Source organism: Alnus glutinosa, chromosome 10 (assembly GCF_958979055.1).
Source record: "Alnus glutinosa chromosome 10, dhAlnGlut1.1, whole genome shotgun sequence".
NCBI lineage: Eukaryota > Viridiplantae > Streptophyta > Magnoliopsida > Fagales > Betulaceae > Alnus > Alnus glutinosa.
This window is the reverse complement of record NC_084895.1, coordinates 6565187-6589145: the sequence shown is the minus strand read 5'-3', so window position 1 is coordinate 6589145 and position 23959 is coordinate 6565187. Positions and strand designations below refer to the sequence as shown.

Sequence of the window (23959 nt, the reverse complement as noted above, 5' to 3'; positions counted from 1 at the left end):
CCTCTCTCCTTCGGCCGGTGGTCGCCGACCTGTGAACTCGAATTCCCTCTAAGACTCTTTTAAGTTTTATATATTATTTTGCTTTTTGTTTTGGGATGTGTTTCTTTCCAGATTTGGGCCTGACATTGTGTTTACTGAGTTGGGATTTGATGGAACAATGTATATCTGTTGATTGGTTTGATTTGAAATGGTGGGATTTGCTTATTTTGTTGGATTTCTTTGGTTTTCTTCTCTCGGGTTTGCCCGTTTTGTTTGTTTCATTTATGGGTTTCGCCTCAAACTGTCGAACAGCATTCAAAAAAGTCGGGTCGGGTCGGGTCGTGACGGGTTAACGAGTTACCCGATTACTAATCGTGTTTAACAGGTCGTATTCGAGTCACCTGATTATTAATCGGGTTGTCTTCGGGTCACGAGTTCTGACCCGATTAATAATCGGGTCGGGTTCGTGTAAGACCCGTTTAGACAATCGGGTTGGTCGGGTTGACACGAACCCGACCCGTGAACCCGAATTGTCAAGCTTGCATTTAATAATATTAGGTAGGGTGCTTTTCTCTCAAATTACTGCGCTAGTGTTTTGAACTTTATCTTCATTATTATGATTCCAAAACTCAGCATTAGATTATATTATTGTTTCAAAACATATTTGAGAGTCACTTAATTTGCTTGATGAAATGAGGAACATGCACGTCGTCTCTTGGCATTAGGAATTGGAGGGGTGGTAGCTTGAGTGCCTTTCTATGTAAGTTGAGCTTGGTTGCAATGCAATGGTTTATCCTATTTGGTTATATAGAAATATGCTATCTGTCATGCCAGTACTCCTAGTTCTGAAGAGCAGATTTTAAATGCTGTAATTTGGGATAGTAAGCATAGGGTCAATTTTAAAGGGAGGTTTATGCTCCGTTTGTTTCGGTGTAAAATGATTTCTGGAAAATAATTTCGGCATTTTCTGGTGTTTGGTTGAGGCGAAAATAACAGTCAACGAAAATCATTTTCGGTTTGACCGTAACAGCTTTTTTAATTTTCGGAAAACGATTTACGATTTTTAAAACCGTAAATCGTTTTCCGAAATTAAGCTTTTCGTCCTTACACGCATGTTTGATATCCGATCGTCAGAATTTAGCAATTGTCGGTCGTCGGGATCCAGTCAGCGCCGGAGTCCGACAACATCCAGTCGCCGGAAACATGCCGGCGCTGGAATCAGGCCACCGGAATTCTGCCGGTGCTGGAATCAGGCATCCGGAATTCTGTCTGTACCGGAATCCGGCACCGGCAGACCAAATCCCGGCCAGAATATCGCCAGGTTCCGGCCTGGCCGGCCAGATCTGGATGGATCCGGCTATTGATCCAGCCGGATCTGGCCAAAACGGCCAGGATCCGGCTGGATCTGGACGGATCCGGCCATTGATTCGGCCGGATCCGGAATATTCCGGCCTGAATCCGGCCATTTTGGCCGGATCCGGTCAAACTTTTTTCGCCAGAATCCGGCATCGGCGGCCGGACGTTGCCGGATTCCGGCGACAATTACCATACTCTCATTTTTACATTTTGTAATTTTTTCGTGCGAACCAAACACCGAAAAATATTTTCGAGAAAATTGTTTCGACTAAAAATGATTTCGTCGAAATCATTTTCCGACGGAAATCATTTTACGTCGAAACAAACGGAGCATTAGTGAAAATTGGTGTATTGGGTTCGATATCCTGCACGGCAAGCAAATTTGTTTTCTGCTCAAGTGCTTGGATTTTGGGTTGGGTCCCTTTGTTGGGATCATGTGGTTTTGAAATCATTCATTCATCCAAAAAAGAAATGGGGCATGTGAAGATTGTTTTGATCGAACTTACTTATAATTCTGTAACATGTTTTTAATTATGCTTAATTAATTTGAAGTTGTACGTTCTTTCATGAATGAAACGAAAATGAAATTTATTTTATTCTTCTTATTTGACATATATAAGTTTGATTCATGCAAAATCTTGTTGTTTGTACATGAATCAATGGTATTGACCTCGATTAAGACATCCTATAATCTATGTTTTTACAATTTTTGTTTGATTAGATGACTGTTCTGGACAGCTCTAGTGCCTTTTTATTTCCAAACTTTCGTTCCCTTCCAAATTTTAGATTGTAAATTTAGTTGGAATTTTTGTATACCTTCTGTAACTTCATTTTTTTCTATATTCTTTTATAGAACATCCTTAATTTATGAAAAAAAAAAAATTTTGTTTCCCCATTTAATATACAATTAAACTCAATAATATTGAAACTTTGGTTTTATTGGATTATTTCAGATCACCAAAGCGAAGTTTGGTTCCAAAGTCAACTAAAGGTGCTTCAAAGGGTAGCTCATCTTAAAGAAAGAGTATGGGAAGATTGTAATCCCTGGCTTTAACGTAAGCTATAAGTGAAAAATATCTAGTAATAGAACTCTCGCGACTGCATATAATAATGATAGAACTAGAACTCTTGCAACAAAAACAACATGCATAAAATTTTTCTTTTTTTCTATTTTAAAAAAATAAAAAGACTACAAGCTCACCTCAAATTATAAATAAGCGAGAGCATCTAATAAAAACTTATATCACGTAAATACCTCAAACATTGTATTACATAAGTAACATAGCATCCAAAAACTGCCACACAAGTGGCAGATCAAAACATTACAACTTACTATCAGGGACAAGGCCAAAAGCTATTGAACATAGATCTGAAGAGGAAATAAACAAGTTACCTCTTTTCTCTCTCTGAAGTTTCTAGAGAGAGAGAGAGAGCTCAGTGTGAGTTGCGTTCACCAGGGGGGAGGCCTCACACCTCCCCCTCCCGGCGCTGTTCTTCCCCTAGACTCCGAAGGCTAGGGTGGTTTTTTGTCTCCCTGGTGTTAGATTCGGTGGTGGGTTTTGTCCCCCCAGTGCTAGATCCAGTGGTGGTTTTTTTTTTTTTTTTTTTTTTTTTTTTTTTTTTTTTTCTTTGTTTTGTTGTTGTATGTTGGTGCAAATAGAAGATTTTCTGGTCCAGATCCGTGATGAACGGCAGGTGTTGGCGGTTCCGGCAGAGATGTTGTCAAAGCTAGATCTACAAGACTCGGTTGGAATTTCTTCAACAAGGACCTTTCTGTTGCGGTCGCCGGCTTTCTCTGGTCTTGGTGGTCATTCGGCAAGTCCATGTGGTCACTCGTCAGGGTTTTCTTTACCTGATCTTGCGCGTGAGGGTCACCGTTTGCTTCTTCGGTCTCCGATGGTGACGATCCGGACTCCTGTAGGTCACTCGGCGCAAGGGAGGTTCCCGGAGAAGGTGCGTGTTCTACATGCGCAGTCTCTAGCGGCAGTTCTTACGGTTCTTGTTTCCGGGAGTTTTCTATTTGTATTGGGTGTATATTCTTGTCTTTGATTCACAATCTACTGTAATGGTAGCTGCTTTAAGCTAGATTTTCTAACTTTGTGGGTAGAGAATCTTTTTCTCTAATCACTCTTATGGCCTTCGGGTTTTGCTGTTCTTCGTCGTTGGGCACTTGTAGCTTTGTATGTGGTGCCGTGTTTCTTTGTATGTGTTTTATGATTGTATTACCCATTTGGGTGGTTGTTCAGCAATGAAGATAGCACTTTGTTCAAAAAAAAAAAAAAAAAAAAAAGACCAAAATCTATTATAGCTAGGGGCTAGGGGGGAAAAAATTTATAACTAGAAGCCAGCTGTAGGCTAATTTTTTTTTTTTTTCTTTTTGACCTTTTTTTTTTTTTTTTTGGGTTCTTAGGCCATGCCCCTCTCCCCCCGGTCACAACTTACTACTGTAAGTTAGTGTTCTCAAAACTGAGGCTTCATATTAGGCCCATGAACAATAGTTAAGACGTGCATATAGGTATACATCCTCCTCTTCCTCTTTGACAATAGTGTCCAAAAAAATATTTAATGAATATATTACAATTAAATTAAAATAAGTTGGATTAGTGTGACAAAATCACACTTGAAAATTTAATGGAAAAAAGGTCTATCAAGTTTATTGTGATCAAATAATATACTATTAATGTGGTAAGATAAAATGAGGTGGTTTATCTCTACTCCCTAGCTCATTGAGTTTATTGTCGTCACCAAATCACATGTTCTATCTGATTTCATATGAATTGCTTTAATTATTCTATGGAGTTAGTATAAAATTAGAAATCTTCCCTTTTTCAAACAAAAAGAAAAGGAGAAAAACAAAATTATAAAGATAGTACTACCACCTCCACAGATTGAATATGGCTAGCCGCCGCCACCTCACTAACGCACAGCCACCCCATAATTAATATATGGCTCGCATGGCCATCCCTAAGGGTCCGTTTGGGTTTGCGATTTTAAAAAGCGCGATTTAAAATAACGATTTTAAAATGTGCGATTTGAAAAAAGTGATTTTTAAAAACGCAGTTAAGCATTTGGCAAAATCACAGTTTAGCCTTTAAAATCGCGAATTTACCTTTTAAAATTCTGCGTTTTCAAAAAAGCACCATCTTATCTGCGATTTGAAAAAGCAGATTTTCTGCGTTTTCAAATCGCAATTTTTAAAAACGCAGTTCCCAAACGATCTATGTTCTGCGATTTAGTTTAAAATCGCACTTATTGTCTACGAAATCGCAATCCCAAACGCACCCTTAATATTATCTTGAATCAACAAAGCACTAGTAAGTCGGACTTTGCATGCTTCATGCTATTTGATGTACCTTTAGACTAAGAATATTTGGTTTTTTCCAAGATTATAAAATTATGCTGTTGGAATTTCTATAAATTTGAGGGAAAACTTCACTTATAATCCCTAAATTTTCATCACTTTTGAAATAATTAGCTAGATATCCAAACTTTAAAAAGTGTCAATTTAAGGTATCCATCTTTCAATTTCTTTCAATTCAACACTCCGTTAAAATTTTCGGTTAAATCTTATCAAAATGACCAAAATACCACCGTGTTTTTTTTTTTAAAAAAAAAAAATTACAAATATTTTTCAAAGATTCAGACATGAGTATTTTTACAAATTAAATTAAATTATGAACAACACCTAAATCCTTGCAATTTTTTTCCTTCTTTTTTTCTTAAAAAAAGAGAAGGGGTATTTTGAAATTTTAATAGAATTTAATGGAAAATTCTAACGGAAGGTTGAAATTGAAAATTGAAAGATGAATACTCTAAATTGATATTTTTAAAGTTTGAGTACCTTATTTCAAAAGTAATGAAAGATCAGAGTTATAAGTGAAGTTCTTTCTAAATTTAAATAGTCTAAAAGAGAAGGCTTGTGAAATCTATTTGTCCCGACAGACTAATTGAATACTGAATTTTAAAAATCATTTTATGTTTTAATCTTTGAATACTATCAATTGTTTACTATAAAAATTAAAACGAATGTAATTAGTAAAAGAAAAAGAAACGAATGTGCACTTACTAGTGCTTTCCTTTAGTGTTTTCTTTTCTACTTTTATTAGTCCCACTTACCTTGATTTTTTTTCAATAAACTAGTGTTTTCTTTTCTCCCACTCACTAGTTGATTGAAGCAAAAGGTAGTATAAATATATGTTATGGGCCTTATGGCCATCTAGACTATAGTGCATCAATTTTATTTTTTACGTATTTTGATTAGAGATCAATAAAAGATAGTCGACGAGTGATTTTCTGTTCTTGCCTCAATTGCTTGATATGGAGAGAAGGAGAAATCAAAAAAAAAAAAAAAAAAAAAAAAAAATTATGGGCTTTTTGGCCTGGGATTTGATTCTTGTACAACATCAATACAACAACTGTACAACAACCCCTCACATGAGGGTGGGCCCCAGTATGTGGGACCCATCCTCATGTGAGGGATTGTTGTACAGTTGTTGTATTGGTGTTGTAAATCTAACATTTTCCTTTTGGCCTTTTAACGTTAATTACTGTTGTGCCGTTTTCTTTGTTATAGATTTGTTCTTTCCCCGGGGCCTTTTTGTCTTTTCATTTTTTCGCATTAAATAAGTAGGCTCTTCTACTTATTTAATGTTCGCCCCTCTTTCTTTCTTCTTCCAGCATGTTCTTTTTCTGTGAATTTTTTTTTTCCTCATAATTTTTTCGTCTGCAACCAGCCATACTGAAGGACATTTTGTTGAACAAATGCATCCCGAAATCGCGCCGGTCACCTTTTATTGGTGCGCCCTGCTTTGTATCTCTCCAATCGGTCAAGAAATCGCGTGTTTTGCCTTCCTCTATATCCTGCAATTTCGCCTTCCTCAATGCCCTAAATCTTCAATCCATCATGTAAGTACGTCTTTTATGTATAACATACACTCGTATGCTTTCTGTATACACAGACTGGCACATATATATAGATAAATTTTTTTCTTTCCTTTCTGCTTTGGTTTGACGCACAGAGAAATCAAAAGGGAGTGGAATCGCTGCAAAGAAAAATAAGAGAGAAAGACCTGCACAGTGAGGGAGAAACAAAGCTGCCGTTTGGGTTGCTCCGATTTCTCTTTTCCAAAACTACGGTTTTTGAAGAATTTGGTCTGTGTCTTCAAGCTCCGTTTGGTTATGCCGAGAAATGAACAGGTAGAATTTTTTATTTATTTATTTTATTTTATTTTATTTATTTTTTAATTTGATCTGAGAGAGCTGGGTAAAGACCCGTGAATTTTGGTTTTCCGGTTTTTTTTTTTTTTTTTTTTTTTTTTTTTTTTTTTTTTTTTTTTTATAGTCTTTGTGTTAGTTCAAGATTTATCATTTACCAATTTCACAAAACAAAATTTCAATTTTTTTTTTTTTTTGTTCTTTAGATTTATTTTCTTAGTCGGGTGGATTCGTAATATAGTGTGGGACTTGGAAAAATGTCAAGGGTGGATTTTTTTTTAGAATCTTTTATCTGGACTGGTGCAATGCACAAATATTTTTTGGACAGTGACAAGGAATTCACCCATCAGACAAGTGTTCTTGTGATTATATTGGAAATAATGGAAATCCCTTCTCATATTAATTGAAACCAAGAATCTTTGTTTTGTATTCAATATGTTATTATCTACTTTCGATGTCTGAATTATTTTATTTTATTTTCATTGATATGTTTACATCTCTTCGTATGCAGTGTCACAGTTTGCTAGATCATTTCCATTTTTCTTCCATCAACTAAGTGGGACAACTAGATGGAGGACTGGGGTTATTTCTTCTTCTCTCAATTCTTATCATGCATGAAATCAATTTGGTGTGCAATAGCTATTGGAAGCTTTTTAAATCTTGGGATTGGGCAAGCTTACTTTTCAATTCATGAGAATTGTGATCTATTAGTTTTCACTTTGCAGCTTTTATATGATAAACAAAGGGAACAACCTAGAATGGGGCAATGGAATATGATAAACAAGGTTAGATAGTTTAATTTTGTAGTTGGTTGCTTGGTTCTAGAAAATTATGCTTATTCCTTTTCACCTGTGTACTGGAATATATTTTAAGCTAGACTATCCTTTGTGATGTTGATGTTGTAGAGAATGATCAACGGCAGTCGAGTGGATTTTTGAACATGTGTGAACTTCTCTTCGGGAATGCACTTAGATTTTCCATTTGATTTTTGTGACCAAGTGATCAGTATGTGCAGCAGCGAAGGAATGGTATGATTTCATTGATAAATGATTACTTTTGATTGCAGGATGTGCAGATCCCATCGTGAATCTAAATAATTGACTTTGTGGATGCTTTTGATGAAAGTTGGTACATGTATTGCTGAATATGGAACGCTTTTTTTTTTTTTTGGTCTGAAACATGTGAAATGATATAATGCAGATTAAATTAGACAAACAGAAAAAAATCCTTTCAATTCTTGACAGAGGTATTGGTATGACAAAGGAGGATTTAATCAAGAACTTGGGTACCATAGCAAAATCTATAACTTCAGGTATCTATGTCATGCTAAGTCCTGTAAAGTTTTGTTTTTTATTAGAGTTCGTTGTTAACTATGTGGATTTGGATTGATCTTTTTTTCTTTCAGCGTTCGTGGAGGAAATGCAGACAAGTGGAGATCTCAATCTCATTGGGCAGTTTGGAGTTGGTTTTTACTCTGTATATCTTGTTGCTGACTACGTTGAAGTCATTAGCAAACACACAACGATGACAAACAGTAAACTTTTTGAATCAATGTGCCATTTAGTTTAAACCTTTTGAGTTTTTCTGGCTTTTTTGGTTTGCCTTTTGGTTTGGAATTTGGTTGTTATAAATAGGTCTTCTTGTCATTACCTGGCTGAATATTGGTGATTATATAAAGTATGACTCATTTGTAGTAATGTGCTGATTTGGTATAAAATGTCATTTTTCATACTCTTTTAAATAACTGGTATTAATCCAAAATAGAAACAAGAAGCAAGTAACCAGCACACATAGCCTGAAACCTGAACAAAACAGAGTTTTGTACATTCAAGATCAAACAAACATAAATCTACCAAGCAAGAACAGGAAATGGGACATTCCGTTATTTTTTACCCCCCCCAATTTAATATAATTCTTCAGTTTGGTATAAGAAGTCATTATGTGTCTCATGTCTGCTTATGGATCAAAAGTAATCTCCTCAATGATAACAATTATACTGATACATAACATCGAAACCAAGCACGTGCAATGCACCTGCCATCCCAACTAGTATAAAATATAAAAAGAGAGTGGGGGAAAGAAGTTTCATTGCTTTCCGGACGTAATATTTAAGTTTGTAACACTTCCTTGACATGGAGAGAAGCATAAAGCTGTTGAATTATTGGTGCGAGGCAGAGCAAGATGCAAAGTATTTTGTGGGCTCTTGGTAGGGTTCACTTATTGTGTGAACTTACAGGTAGTTTTCAACATACAAGGTTCGTGGATTCTTCTTTTAAAATTCTCTCTAAGACTCTAACGACAATTTTTTTATTTTTTTTTGTCTCTATATAAAATATAAAAAGAGAGTGGGGGAAGAAATTTCATTGCTTGCAAATTACATATCAAAAAAATAAAAAAAAAAGAAAAAAAAGAAAAGAAATTTCATTGCTTGCTGTTTACAGTTGAAGGCTATCACAGTTAAAGACTTTAACTTAATTATAGTTGAAGACCATACTTAGTCATAGTTAAAAACTGTGACCTATCTGCAATTGAAGTATGTCACCCAGTTTTTTAAGACATGAAAGTTTATCACCTAGTTAGAATTGAAGACTGGTACTTAGTTGTAGTTGAACTATATTTGTATTGTCTAATTCTCTTCTAAATAAGAGCATGTTATATTGTAAAATTAACTCAAAGAAATAAGAGCAAAATGTAGCCATTTGGACTTTATCATGTGTACGTTAGACATATACCGAACTAAGTAATTCTTTGTGTCTATTTTTATATCCTGCATTATATTATCTTTCATGGTATTAGAGGTATATAGGCTAACGTCAGTTTTCGATCATGTGGATTTCAATTTTTTATTTTTCTTTCTTTTATTCACTTATCATTTTGTCTCTAATTTTCACATAGTATTAGAAAACAAAACAAGATATGAGAGTTCATTTTTTTATCGTTCTTGTTAATTCCTTGTGAAAAAATAAAAGGCCTATCAGATTTGATATTTTACGGTGAAATCCGACTGTCCCTTGGTGTTTTGCGATGAGATTCAACTGTCCCTTGGTATTTGCAGCGAGATCCGACCGTCCCTTGGTTCTTTGCAGCGAGATCCGACCGTCCCTTGGTTCTTTGCAGCGAGATCCGACTACCCCTTTGTATTTTGTGGCGAGATTCGACCGTCTTGCAAAATCCGACCGCCTCTGATAGTTTATGGTGAGATTCAACTGTTCGTACGTCGCAGTCTTCCAACAAGTTTTTAAAGAAAAGAAAAAAAAATTCAAAATCAATCTCAAGATTCCACAAAAGTTTCACGGTGCACAATTCATCTCATTGCTCATTGCTTTACTTCTATTTGTTTAGATGTGAACCAAGCGGGTTCAAGTGCATGAAGAGCATATCTATCGAAGCAAATACAATTACCTTTTTAACATATTCCTTTCATTAAAGAAGTTTCAAACTTTCTATTACACATATCCGTTATAGCCAGTATTGGGGTATTTCTGTTTGAGCCGTACGAGATGAAATTCTCAAATATAGTTCTTGGAGGAGGAGTTTCTCGAGTTTACCTATCTCAATAAAGTCTATTATTGGTTTGAAGAAAGTCTTGAGATTCAGACGATTGCAGATGATATAACTAGTAAATACAGTCCTCCGCATGTCAATATATTTTATTGTTTACGCGGAATTACAATTACTTGTTTTCTAGTACAAGTAGCTATGGGATTTGCTATGACATTTTACTATCGCTCGACCGTTACTGAGGCTTTTGCTTCTGTTCAATATATAATGACTAAAGCGAATTTTGGATGGTTCACTTTTTGTTTTTGTCTTTAGTTGACTAATTGATCAGAAGATGACCTCTAGTTCAAACTAAAGATAATGTAAAGAAGACTTATCTACGAATATAACACGTGAATGAAAGACTATAGCCACTCGAAGACATTTAAGCTAAAGACTTTAGTTTTTAAATTTCTAACTTATTTCCACATAGCGCTTTTGTTTTTGTCTCTAGTTGACTAGTTGATTAGAAGATGACCTCTAATTCCAACAAAAGATAATGTAAAGAAGACTTGACCGGCTAGCCGGGGGTGGCCGAACCACCCCTATGGCCCATGGGGGTGGCTGAACCACCCCCAAGGACCAAAACCCTTGATTTTTATTTTTATTTTTTATTTTTGCCATAGGATGGCCGAACCACCCCATGGGGTGGTTCGGCCACCTCAAACCGATCAAGAGGGTGGCTCAGCCACCCATCTTCTTCTTTTTTCTTTTCTTTTTTTTTTTTTCTTTTTTTTTAAGTTATTAAGTTATAATTAATTTTTAAAGATTTTTTTTATTTTTTATATTAAAACACATGTCAACTCTTAGGGGTTGACACCTGGCAAGCCGTTAGTTTTTAGACGGAAAATTTGAATAAGGTACTAATTTGATCTTTTTCCAAAACAGAGGTATCATATGTGATGGGAATTGAAACTCAAGTACTAATTAAATATAAAATTTTCAAAACTCAAAGTGCTAATTATTATAATGATGACTTGAGAAATATTTTCTGTACAAACTTCCGCAATGAATTAATGCTATGGGGTTTTGAGCTTTTCTGGTACCGAGCTTATTACGGAAGGTGCACAGTTTGCGACCCCAATGAGGCTAACAATGTTAGTAGCTATCGAGATGGTGCGTATATAACACTTGCAATTTCTAATTAAATTTCTTACATGTTTACCGTTAAATTTCTGTTTCTTTTCTCATCGCTAACCATGTATTCATGCTTCTATACGCTAACGTTATTCTTTTCTTAGGCAAACAAGGAATCCTTGAGTTTTCTATCATGAGAATTCAATACGATCTAATTCTAAGATACCTCAAGTCTAGAGGTTTATAGATTTATTTATATTTATAGACTTTTAAAATTATTCAAATCACCTTTTTGATTAATTAATGAATTTATTTATTTATGAATTTTTTATTTTTATTTTTATTTTTTTTTCAAGTTGTAGATATTGTGAGAATACTAGAAGCACCAACGTCCATAGGTAAGAATCGTAGATATCTATACATTTTTATTTTGATTATCTTTTTTTTTTTTTTTCTTTTTTTTTTTTTTTTTATAAACAAATCATTCCTTGCAAATTGCAATGTGATGTTATAACGGATGTTTACGTAAAAAAAAAAGACGACAAATGCTGAGTTTTAATTCTATGTTATTCTTTTGTTTGTCAATGTACAGTATTATATCAACTACGTACAACTACGACTACCACTTCCACTACTATATAGAAATCGAATATTGATTGTCCTCGATGATGAAGCTAAGAGGTTTATACTGTTGCTTTTATTTCTTCTTAAGCATTGCCCTATATATGCTCACATTTGTTTATGCAATTTTATTAATTAATTATTATTATTATTATTTTTTCATACTTCTTGCAGCTCCTCCAATCAATTTTATATATACATGCACTGTTAAGCATGAATTAATTAATTAACATGTGGCCAAAATGAAAATATGAATTATTACCTGAAAAAGATAATAAGTATTGTACTTAATTACAAGGATCTATACTAAAATAAATATATAATTACAGCAATGCAACAACATGTTGGCTTACAATCCATGCTTTGGTGATGTTCTTCCATATACAGGACTATTCCAAGCAGCAAAAATGATATTGGGGACTCCATTTGTGATTGCATTCTTGATATATAAATGGAATAGGAGGCATTTATCCATTTATGATGTTGTTGAAGAATTTCTACAAAGTCGTAATAACCTCATGCCAATAAGGTACTCTTATTCCGAAATTAGGAAGATTACTAAAAGTTTCAAGGAGAAATTGAGTGAAGGAAGTTATGGCACTGTATTTAAAAGAACACTTCGAAGTGGTCGTCTTGTGGTTATAAAGATGTTAGGTAAGTCCAAAGCTAATGTACGGACAAGATTTTATAAGCGAAGTTGCAGCCATTAGAAGGATTCACCATGTTAATGTAGTGCAACTCATTGATTTTTGCGTTGAAGGATCGAAACAGACTCTTGTCTATGAGTTCATGCCTAATGGTTTCCTAAATAAATACATATTTTCTCCATAAGTATGGACGCTCCTAAGCTATGATCAAATGTATGATATAGCTCTAGGAGTGGCTCGTGGGATTGAATATTTACATCAAGGATGTGACATGCAAATTTTACATTTTGATATCAAGCCTTCTTCTTGATGAAAATTTTACTCCCAAGGTTTCTGACTTTGAACTAGCAAAATTATATCCAGTAAATGACAGCATTGTTTCTTTGACTGCTGCAAGAGAGACATTAGGATACATGGCTCCCGAGTTGTTCTACAAAAATATTGGAGGCGTCTCATACAAAGCTGATGTTTATAGTCTTGGAATGTTATTGATGGAACTGACCGGAAGAAGAAAGAATATAAATGCATTTGCAGAACACTTAAGCCAAATATACTTCCCTACTTGGGTTTATGACCAATTGCAAAATGGAAACGACAAAGAAATATTGGAAGACGCCACAGAGGAGGAAAAGAAAATAGGCAATAAGATGATCATTGTTGTATTATGGTGTATACAAGTGAAGCCTAATGATTGCCCTTCAATAAAAAAAGTCGTTCGAATGCTTCAAAGAGATGTTGAATGCTTACAAATGCCTTCCAAGCCTTTCCTCTCATCACTAGACCAAATCGTAACAGGTGGTGGAGAAAATTTGAATCAATCAAATGAATCAAGTCAATCATCTCAATTTTAAATGCAAATTAATTTATATGAGTATTTTGATTTATTATATCCCTATTCAAGGAGAAAATTAGTTTTCTCATATATATTTGATAGCGCAAAGATGCTTAACATTTATGTGTAACAAATAAGAGTTTGTTTGATTTAAGATAACTCTCCTTATTACATAAGTTTTTTATCTTCAATTCCATTTTCTCGTACTTGAACAATGAATTTGAGTTTGAAGTTTGAGAAGATATGTTGCTATTCTTCATTTTCTATTAATAATCCGCTGCTTTGTGAATTTGTCATATTAAATTGGACCAATCCTTGTCATTTGGAGATAATATTGTTGACATTCATGAAATTTTATTTTTGAATATGGAAGCTAACAAACAATTTGACCAACTTTTTATTTGAAATGTTTGGAGCCATAGAATGTTAAAACAGTGGTTAAATATTTAAAGTCACCCTAAAAAGTTTTGGATAGTGAATAGGGATAGAAGACATCAAAAACCTTTTCCAAGTGATATCAATATCTAAAGGGCCATCCATATGTTCTTCAGATATTTTCTTCACCAAAAAGCATCATGCACTATAGCCTATAAGTTTCTATTACTATGAAAAATTTACTTACTAATGGAAATTACAATTTCAATTTAATTAAGAAACTTTAATTCAAGGAAAAAGTCCGCATACCCCCCTTCAAACTACCATCCAATTGACAATATCTCCCATAAACTTTAGATTGCGACAATATGCAACATCAATCAATATATAACAAGTGTGATGAGTAGCATTAGTCTTCGTTTTTGCTCTTTTTCCTTTTGTAGATAAGCTTAGTTGACGACCTTAAAACTGAAAAGGGCAAAAAAAAAACAATAAATAACAAAGACTCATAGCTTGCAAGATATTATTTTCTTAATAGCGCATAACTGAGATTGGGCTTGAGCCTTACGTTGGGTAGGCAATTGTAGATGGTAAAATTCAAGCTAAATCGGAGAACTCACTAACTTACCAGATTTGGCATTTGGGTTAGCTTTGGATGGTAAGAGATAGGAATCCACTCTTTACTTAGAGTACCCTTGGCATTGTGATTTTGTAGACAAAAAATGTGATTTTAATCTAAATCATAGAAGATGTATCATTTTGATCTTTTTGACAAAAATTGTAACCATAAAAAAAAAATACCTTGACATATTAAATTACCTCATATTTATGATTAATGTTGCTAAACATTAAATTTGTGTAAGTCATATTATACTATGTAGATACATAGCATTCAGTGTAGATAGCCCCAAAGTTCAAGGGTTGTTTATATTCTTATTTATTAACCATCCATACATTCTATTTTATTAATTAGAGTCTATTGTATTTGTATAAATATATGCTTTTGTTGGTAATTTTCTTTGGCTCAAACCTGTACTTTGAACTGCCCCGGTTTGGTGGAATTTTTTATGGCCATGTGTAGTCTTGGGTTTAAGTTTTGTCATCTCTCTCATGCCCATTCATATTTTTCTAATGTAAATTTAGTTACGACAAAATAAATTGTTGAATTTGAAAACTGGTGCTTTAAAAGTTGGTGATTGCGTTATGCAAGTACATTGCACTTGAAGTTTATTTCTTTCAAATTTGTTAGCATATTTTGTTAATTCGTTATTAAGACTCCTCATGTTATTCTGAGGTCACTACAAAAAAAAAAAAAAAAAAAGAAAAAAAAGAAAAAGAAAGGAGTCACTGTTTTGAGCAAATTATCACAAGTAAACAACAAATCAAACTAATTGATGACCACAACGAGCAACTTAAGATATACTCAAAAAAGCACAACTCATCTGAAGGTGTACATATGTAATTTGGTCCACCAATATTGTATTTACAATCAATTATTTCTTTGGCAAAGCACAACTTGTTTGTTCTTTTTCCCCTTTTGTTTGTGGAATGAAATGAAATTTTACTTTGAAAAATGAAACAGGTAAAATCAATCCAAGTTTGTTTCTTTATGCATGTCTCATTGCTACACTGAGCAAATCCAAATAAGACTAAACTATTGTCTGATCTAATACAGCAAAAGACCTTGTAAAGAATGAGCAACTAATTAAGTTCAGTTATCAACAGACAAATTCTCCACGCAGTTATAAAAATGTCTCTCCATCTATGAGCTTCGATTTACCAGATGCTGCCAAAGAACTCAAGAAAATTACGGAAGACAAATATTCTGAGACTGTATACTTTACCTATGATGATTATATAAATGAATACAAAACATTGACCTTAATAGGCAGAGCATATATCTTTCCCTTGCCATTACATTTCATTCATCTGCAAAGACAAAATATTTTTTTTTGATAAGTATCTGCAAAGACAAAATATTCTGAGTGAATGAACCATGACCACTGCAAGAGTAATAGCTAGCTATCCACTTCCAAAACATGAAGCTGCCATTAAACTGCATATAGAACTTAACAGTCAAAACTGTTGATTTCAAATATCCTTTGAAGTATTTGGGTAGAAATGAAGTACACAGATAAGTTCTTGTTAAAGATATGTAAAGAACAACCACTGAAGTTTGACTGTGTAATAATTATGTTTCAGCTTAAAACCAGATGTGATTACATTCACATAGAGATGAATTACTAACAAACAAACAACTCACATTGTGTCAGATCCATCTCTATGGGCAAATCCATATGCATATAAAATGCCCAACCATGCAAATGCATGTACAATCTCATTTTAAATCCTTTTTAAATCCTAATAACTATTTTCCAAGTACAGAACTCTATGGAAAATTGGCTTGTCACCTTCAATATCCCATCAAATTAGAAATTTGATACAGATATCCCAGAAATTCAGAATCCAATTCAAGATAACAGCTGAGCGTATTTTCTCATTTCAAGAAATTAATAAAATTTATCACTAACTTATGTTGTAGAGTTTGCAGATGGTTACCTCTAGGATGTTTATAATGAAGTTAAAGAAGGAAGGCAAGGCTCTGCCTCCTACATGAACTTCTGCTTCAACGTTTAGGTGCTCAAATCGGACTTCAATAGCTGGAAGATCAATTCCAACTCACAGAAAATTCCAAGAAACAAGAAAATCCATTATGGTACTGACGAATACGTATGAAAATAAAGAATAGTTCAGAAACAAAACCCGTTAATCTCTGATTGGTTACCAGGAAAACTTGGAAAAAAAAAATGGAAGCATAAAACAAAATATATACCTGTTTTGGTGGTTGATTTTTATCATTATAGAACCGGAATAAGTGGGTATAACGAAAATCTTCACAAAACAACACAAATCAAAACAAAAATCAAGAAATCAAGCCTAAAAATTATACTTACCCAAAAAAAAAATGGATTTTCTACTGCTTGGCTACCGAGAAAATGCCAGAACTCCAAGATTTTTGCCTCACTGGCGTTGGGCCGCGACCCACCCGACCCGGCGCCGTCGTCCGCCCCAAACGGTGGCTAGCCCACCGCACGGCTCTTCTCTCAAGCTTTCTGTTTCTCTCCCTCTCTCTCGGTCTCTCTTTCTGTAAGGGATATTATGTTAGTACCTGTGGGCTTGGGTTTAAATGTAAGGGATATTGGGGTAGGGCCTTTGGGCTTGGGTTTATAATTGAATAACTAGTTGGGCTGAATAATAATAGTTAGGTTCATAATTAGTTGAGTCTATATTATTAGCTATCAAGGAAAGATTGTATGGGTATCATTGGAGATTAGCTATTCTTGAATGAATCATTGGAGTTCTTGGGCTTCTCGAATTGCCCTACCTTATTCAGCATCCATCTTTTACATTCAATCACCATTATCCATCCCAATTTCATATTAATATCCATCAATATCTACCATTTACATTTTATAAACAAGAAAGCTCATTACACTTTCTTTCTGTCTGGGTCTCTCTCTATTCTCTCTTTCGGTTGGAACGAAACGAAAAGAAAAGAAGAAAGAAAGGGCAGGGGAGAAAGGAAGAGAAAAGAAGAAGAAGAAAAAAATAGAGTTTGAAAATTTTTGACAAAAAAATGGGGGCGTGCGTGCGGGACATGGAATTTGAGCCGTTTTAGAGCCGTCTTAGCATTAAAACGACTCAAAATAAAATAAAAAATTAAAAAATTACTATTTTTTTGAGTTGGTTTAAGGACCCTAAAATGATTCTAAGTAAAAAATAAAAAAATAAAAAAAAATAAATTCATTATTTATTTATTTATTTTTTGATAATACCTATATAGCAAGAATAAAATAAAAGCATAGCAAAATAAAACAAATCTTGTAATGTCAGTAAGTGTAACAGCACAGCAAAATAAAACTGAGTAAATCAAAACTTGGTGAAATCATTTCATTAGAATAAATATAATCATCGTACTTAGTACGTAGCTGAGTTGTCCAACATCTACTTACACTTGGGCATGGCATTGTTGCTATTATTTTTGTTAAGTTTCTGTGGGTTTTTGTCAGATGGTTATCTTCAGTCACTGTAATCACTCCACAAGCATCATCACCTACTGCTCTGGAGGTGAACAATTTTTTATCTATGTGATAGGGGATTTTGCATATTAACTAGCTTACTTCTCTAATTTCTTTTGGTTTTTGAATTTGGGGGGAATTGGGTGGCAAACAGGATGCAAGTCCTAGTGATAGTAATACCATCCCAACTCCTGTAGTTGTTATCAACCAAGACTCTGATCCAAGTGCAACTATTGTGGAGATAACTTTAGAATATGTTGGTTAGTGGACATTAAGCATCAGCAAATGGGTTGCAGATGAATGCACTTAAAAATCTTGGACTCAATGTTGTTAAGGCCAATGTTTTTTTGGATTCTTCTGGGAAGCACAAGTTTGCCATCACTAGAGCGTAAGTTATATTATGCCTTACATGTACATATGAACTTCAGTCCTTGTATACATTACTGTCTACTCTGCTCTTATACTGTCCTAACAGTTGCCAAATTTGCAATTGATGCCAGTGATTTTTTTTTCTCTTCTTTTTTATTTTCTGGTCACTCAACTGAAAGTTCAGATTTCTGTTGTCCTTGAAAGAGACTTTCTTATATGTTTTGTGGAGTGACCTTCCTTACAATTGCTGCTATTTGAGTCACAAATTTGACAATTCCTTGAACTAATGCAAACACCGAAAAACAAAAAGAGAATTGGTGTTGGTGACATTTGTTCCTGGATAAGAAAACAGCTAGTCGTTTCTGATACGGTTGGAAATCTTACTTTCCTAGATAACTTTGAAAACCTTAAAAATTTGACATGTGACTCATTACTCCTTGTATTTAGTACTTTTTGTCACTGTTTTATATGGATTTTGATTTATTTGTTGGTGGAGTTTGTTTGCAGTGACACTGGTATAAAAATAGATGATCCAAAGTTGCTTGAGGTAATTCGCTTAACAATTATAAATAACCATTGAGTATCACCCGGTATTTCATCTTTAAACCTTTTTTTTTTTTTTTTAATGTTCTTATTTAGATAACACCTGGTAGAGCCACTTCTAGGAGTTACTTTCTTTATAAGCTTCATCAATATGTTCCAGGAATCAAGCGGCCAATTAGCAATGGGAGTAGCCTTTGGAGTAATGCCACCAAAACAACAGGTTCAAATCTTTCTACTGTTATATTTTCATTTTTGAAGTTTAAATCTGGTTGGAGTTTGTGTGTGGTGGAGCACTTTTTGTTGCAAAGTTAACAATCTGGGATAAATCTGTCACATTTAGAATATTATTACTATGTTTACTTTCGTTGAATATGTTTGTGTTATCTTATTCATAAAAAAATAAAAATAAAAAATGTTTGTGTTACCTGCCATTTCATGAATGTGGTACAAACCAGTGGCTTTAGGTCTCTTCTGCTGTGTGTGCATGTGCACTCTGCGTGTGCTTGTGTCTTTGTGCACACTGTTAATATGCATGCACAATTGAGCGTGAAAATGTTCACTTGGCACTGATTTTGATGATGCCAGTTTTCAGTTTGCCATAGTGACCATTGCCTTTGCCCATCATACTCATGGTAGAAATGTTCTTATTCAGGAAGTGATTGATAGATCTCACCCCCCCCCCCCCCCCCCCCCCCCCCCCCCTCCCCCCCAAGTGGTCCCTTGCTAGAAAAATAAATATGGCTAAAATAAAGAAGAAACTGCATGAGTAAAACACTTTTTTTCACTTCTTTTTATGCTCCCTTCGTATAACATAATGCAGTGGCTTGAGACTTCTAAAGTAGTATTATGTCAAATTCCCAAAATGCTGATTTACTACCATATGAGGGATATATTGTGTCAATGCATCCTGATAGATTTATGGGTGCACAAAATATATGTCGATTGTTGAAGTCCCACACTTTTGTCCCAATTCAGATATGCCGTGTTGTTATTCCTCAGGTTGATGTGGATATAGCAACTCATGTAAAGGTCTCTAGTGATGGCCCTGACCAGAGGTAATGCATGTATCAGTTTTGTTTACTCATGTGATTAACTCCTGCAACCCAACAACAGTTGCTCCTATGATAATTGTTGAGGCTGCAGCTCCACACCCACATTAGCAATTATCTGCTAAGCAGAATCATGACATCTTGACATGAGAATCCAGCTAGCAAAAAATAAAATTTCTTGTTGCCTCTGCCTCCTCTGCCCCCGCCACAATGTTATTTGTGCAGTTTAATTACTACATGTGGAGACAGCTGATCACCCTAGATTATTGGTGGATCTCATGAAGAACATCACTGACATCAATGTTTCAGTTAAATCAGGAGAATTTGACACAGAGGTAATAATTTTTCACTCATTGTTTGTCGGTTTTTCACTCATTGATTATCGCCCTGGATTATTGGTGGATCCCGGACAATATATTCAATGGATTTTGGCATTGTCAGTTAACAACCTTTGGGCAACTGTAGGATGTTGTCATTTCCACATTTTAAGGGATATACATACAGAATAGTTTAAAATAAAAATAAAAAAAAATAAAAATAAAAAAACCCAACAAATCTAAATTTGGTAAATTTGCAACTAAAATAGAGATGTAAAATGATAGCGCTTTTGTTTAGTGATAGCATTATAATATCCCTTTGTGATTTTATGCTTTTGCTGATTATGTCTTCCCCCCCCCCCCCTCACCAAAAAAAAAAAAAGAAAAGAAAAGAAAAGAAAGAAATATTAGTATTTGTAAATCTCAAATGCTGTGGCCTTCTGAATTTTTAAATTGGGTAAGAGTAACTTGATTGCAATTCTTCTTCACCTTACAAAACTGCCCAAGCAATGAAAGTCAATGAATGTGCATGGCCAATTTTGGCTTTTCTTCACAAAAAAAAGTGGAATAAAATTCACTTTATGGACTGTCTTTTGCCAAATCTATCAAATTAGGCATGCTTATAATGTGCGCCCAATTGTTGCATCTGTTTTTTTCAATAACTTCCAATTTTCAAACTATACTAAAAAAAACAATAATGAAATGCATAAAATACCTACTAAAGTCAAAATAAGGTAAGGTAGAGGAGAAAATGATGCGTTTTGTGCTGCGGCAGGGGGTGGGGGGAATATCTTTTTAGCTTGAAAATGTGCTCACCGAGTGTAGCTAGTGACCGTTGCGTGCGCGCTGAAAAGAGATTTTCAAATTGAGGTCATATGTGTGATTTCAACACTGTAGCAAAAGTTATGACCCACTTATGGTCATAAAGGGGATTATTCGGAGTGAAAATGGTTTGATTGAACGAATTAAGTCTACCATGTGTCGTAAGAAACATTCGACAAAATCGAATAAACACAAATTTTGATCAAATGGAAATAGTTTAATCGAATGGAAATAGTTCAATCAAACGAATTTAGAATTTTCACATGTCCGATGGGAAGAAACCTATGATGTAATCAAACAAACACGTGACGAATTGAACAAACATTTGTGTTTGTTTGATCCAAAATGAGTTTGCCTAAACAAAAATCAAATCTCTATATGTCAATCATCGTGTGGGGTTTGGTGGAGACAAGACGTCACATGACATCATTTAATGCAAATTAGATCAAACGAAAGTTGCATCTCCATGTGTCACTTGACCTGTGAGGTAAGATGAGACTCGATGTCGTCTGACTACATTAATGCCAAATTTGATCGAATGAAATGAACATTAATTGCACAAAAAGAGTCTATTTAAAGAACGTAAAAGAACGAAAATAATATTTGTTCATAGTGAACCAGAGAGGGTTTTGAACTTTTTCCTTGAATGTTAAACCAAAAGCTTGAGTGTTTGTGTGAGGGTTTGTTATACGGAGGACTTTTAGGCAAGATTTTTGAAGAGTTGCTTCGAGGATGAGCATTTTAAAGACATAACTCCTTGTATAATATAGTTGTAGTAGTGATCAAATAAATGATATAGACAATGATGTTAATATGTTAGGACAGTTAACATGCTAGAATGAACTATTGGCATAGAAAATGAATATTGACACTTGGCACTTGGCCCCTTTCAAACTAACAGTACTTCATTGTAAGTTGCATCCTCTATTAGTTTTTGGCATTAAAATGGACAAAGAATCACACGTATGAAGCACATGTGCTAATTTTTGACATGAAATACTCAAATTAGCCTCAAAAAAAAAAAAAAAAAAAAAAAAAACCCACCCTATTAGCCTTCCTTTTGTCTTCCTTTTATTTATTTATTTTATAATAATTTTTAGGGGTAATTTGGGCATTTCATGTAAACAAAATTAGCATGTGTGCGTTACACATGCCATTTCCCATTAATTTTAAGTGTATTTTCTCAAAAGGGTATCAATTTAAGGGAATATTACTTTTTAAAGTCTGAAGGTGTCTTTACAAAAGGGTATCAATTTAAGGGAATTAAGTGTATTTTCTCAATTTTCTTTGTTTAGAAGGATATTTTTGAAATAAATGTATTTGCTTAACAAGTTGTTTCATCATGATTTATTAATGAAAGTCATCAAGTCGTACTTAAAGAAAAAAAAATTGATTTGGACCAAAATATGCCAAAATTGATTTGGGCCTCATGTAAGAAGGCTCGTGTCGGATTGAGAATTCTTTTAGCTTTTAAGACAAAAAACTAGTCCATTAAGGATTGAGCCGTAGTTTCTATTTTTATCTTTGGATAATGCTAAAAACAACACTAGTTACACATTGGTTACATACTCTCCCTCTCACATGGGATGGGACCCACATATTTAACTGGTGTATTTCTAACACCTCCTTTATCTTTTAGCTCATTGAGTTGATTGTGGTTACCAAATCACTTGTTCGATTTGCTTTCATATAAATTGCTTTAATCTTTTTTATGGAGTTCTTATAAAATTAGAAATCTTCCCCTTTGCAAAAAAAAAAAAAAAAAAAAGAAAAAAAAAAGAAAGAAAAAAGAACAACAAAATTATAAAGGTGGCAACCTTATTAACAGAGAGGGTGGCTGTGCGAGCCTCCCCACAACTAATATGACTAGCATGGCCACCCCTAAATATTGGGCATGGCTCACACAACCACCCCATAACAGGGGTGGCTTGCACGGCCCCACCTTTAACTACCTAAGTCACCTTCTAATTTTTGTATTTTTTTTTTCTTTACTTTTTTTTTTCTTCTTCTTTTAGAAAATGGTAGAATTGAAATTTTATATAAACTCAATAGAAAAAGATTGACAAAATCAGTACAAAATTGGACAAAATGATCAACTTCATAATGAGAACAAAACTTAAGGAATTAAAAAAATAGAAACTTAACAAGAGAACTCACTAACTTACTAGATTTCACATTTGGGTTGGCTTTGAACTAGAGGAGATGGGAATCCACTCTTCTACGTAGAGTGCGTTTGCATTGCGATTTTGTAGAAAAAAAAGAAAAAAAAAAGTTCAATTTTAAATTAAATTACAAAAGATGTATTGTTTGAAAATGTGTTTTTGACAAATTGAAATTTGAAAAATATAGAAAAATCTGCGTTTTCAAATCGGTGGTAATTAAGGAAGTGCGTTTTTAAAAACGTACAATTTTAAAGGCTAAACTGTAATTTTAGAGGCTAAACTGCATTTCTATCAAACTCTTAATTGCGGTTTTACAAATTGCGTTTTCAAATTGAACTTTTTGAAATCGTAAACCTAAATAAACCCTTACACTTTCTTTTCTTTTCTTATAATTGTAGATATTAAGATGAGGAAAAGTATTCAATGCTCATTTAAATACTAGAAGAATAGTAATGATCTAGAAATAGCGTTAACTATATCCGTGCTATATCTTCAAAACGATTATTTATGTACTAATTGAAGTTCTCTATAATTGCTTATAAAGCACAATTTTACCTAGAAAGAAATCAATAAAAAAAACTTAGTAGCTTTATAATTGATCAACTCTACATAGACTTTACTCATCTTTTTAATATGAGACTGAGATTTTGCAAGCACTTTATTTGCGGTAGACACTTGTATTTTGTAGGAGCTGAAAATTTGTATTAATATGACGTATATGATATTCTTTTTATTATTAACATTCTATTGTATAATTTGTATTGACTAATTGGTTTTATAATTTTTGTTTTTTCTACCATTAAGTAAATTCATTACCTTTCGTTTTGTTTATTTAATTTGAGTACATTTTATAGAACTCATTATTGTAAAAAAAATAATAATAATAAACAAACTGGATAAAAATAAAATAAAATATTAGTGTTTTACCAAAAATAAGCGGCATTTTTTAAGATGTTGTTATTTTTTTTTTTTTTGAA

General features: G+C 33.8%; 2 long non-coding RNA genes and 2 pseudogenes across 2 annotated transcripts; 3 read left to right on the top strand and 1 right to left on the bottom strand.

The window, feature by feature from the left end:
* Positions 1 to 6001: 6001 nt before the first annotated feature.
* Positions 6002 to 8249, top strand: LOC133880435 (uncharacterized). Its single transcript, XR_009902280.1, has 6 exons — positions 6002 to 6240; positions 6354 to 6531; positions 7061 to 7334; positions 7455 to 7577; positions 7750 to 7861; positions 7955 to 8249. It is a non-coding gene; the product is annotated as an uncharacterized LOC133880435 (long non-coding RNA).
* Positions 8250 to 12179: 3930 nt separating this feature from the next.
* LOC133879480 (rust resistance kinase Lr10-like) lies at positions 12180 to 13321 on the top strand (annotated as a pseudogene).
* Positions 13322 to 15308: 1987 nt separating this feature from the next.
* Positions 15309 to 16780, bottom strand: LOC133880767 (uncharacterized). Its single transcript, XR_009902397.1, has 3 exons — positions 16596 to 16780; positions 16201 to 16301; positions 15309 to 15570 (listed from the first exon to the last, which is right to left on the bottom strand). It is a non-coding gene; the product is annotated as an uncharacterized LOC133880767 (long non-coding RNA).
* A 748-nt stretch (positions 16781 to 17528) lies between these two features.
* Positions 17529 to 19866, top strand: LOC133878964 (ACT domain-containing protein ACR11-like; annotated as a pseudogene).
* Positions 19867 to 23959: the final 4093 nt, after the last annotated feature.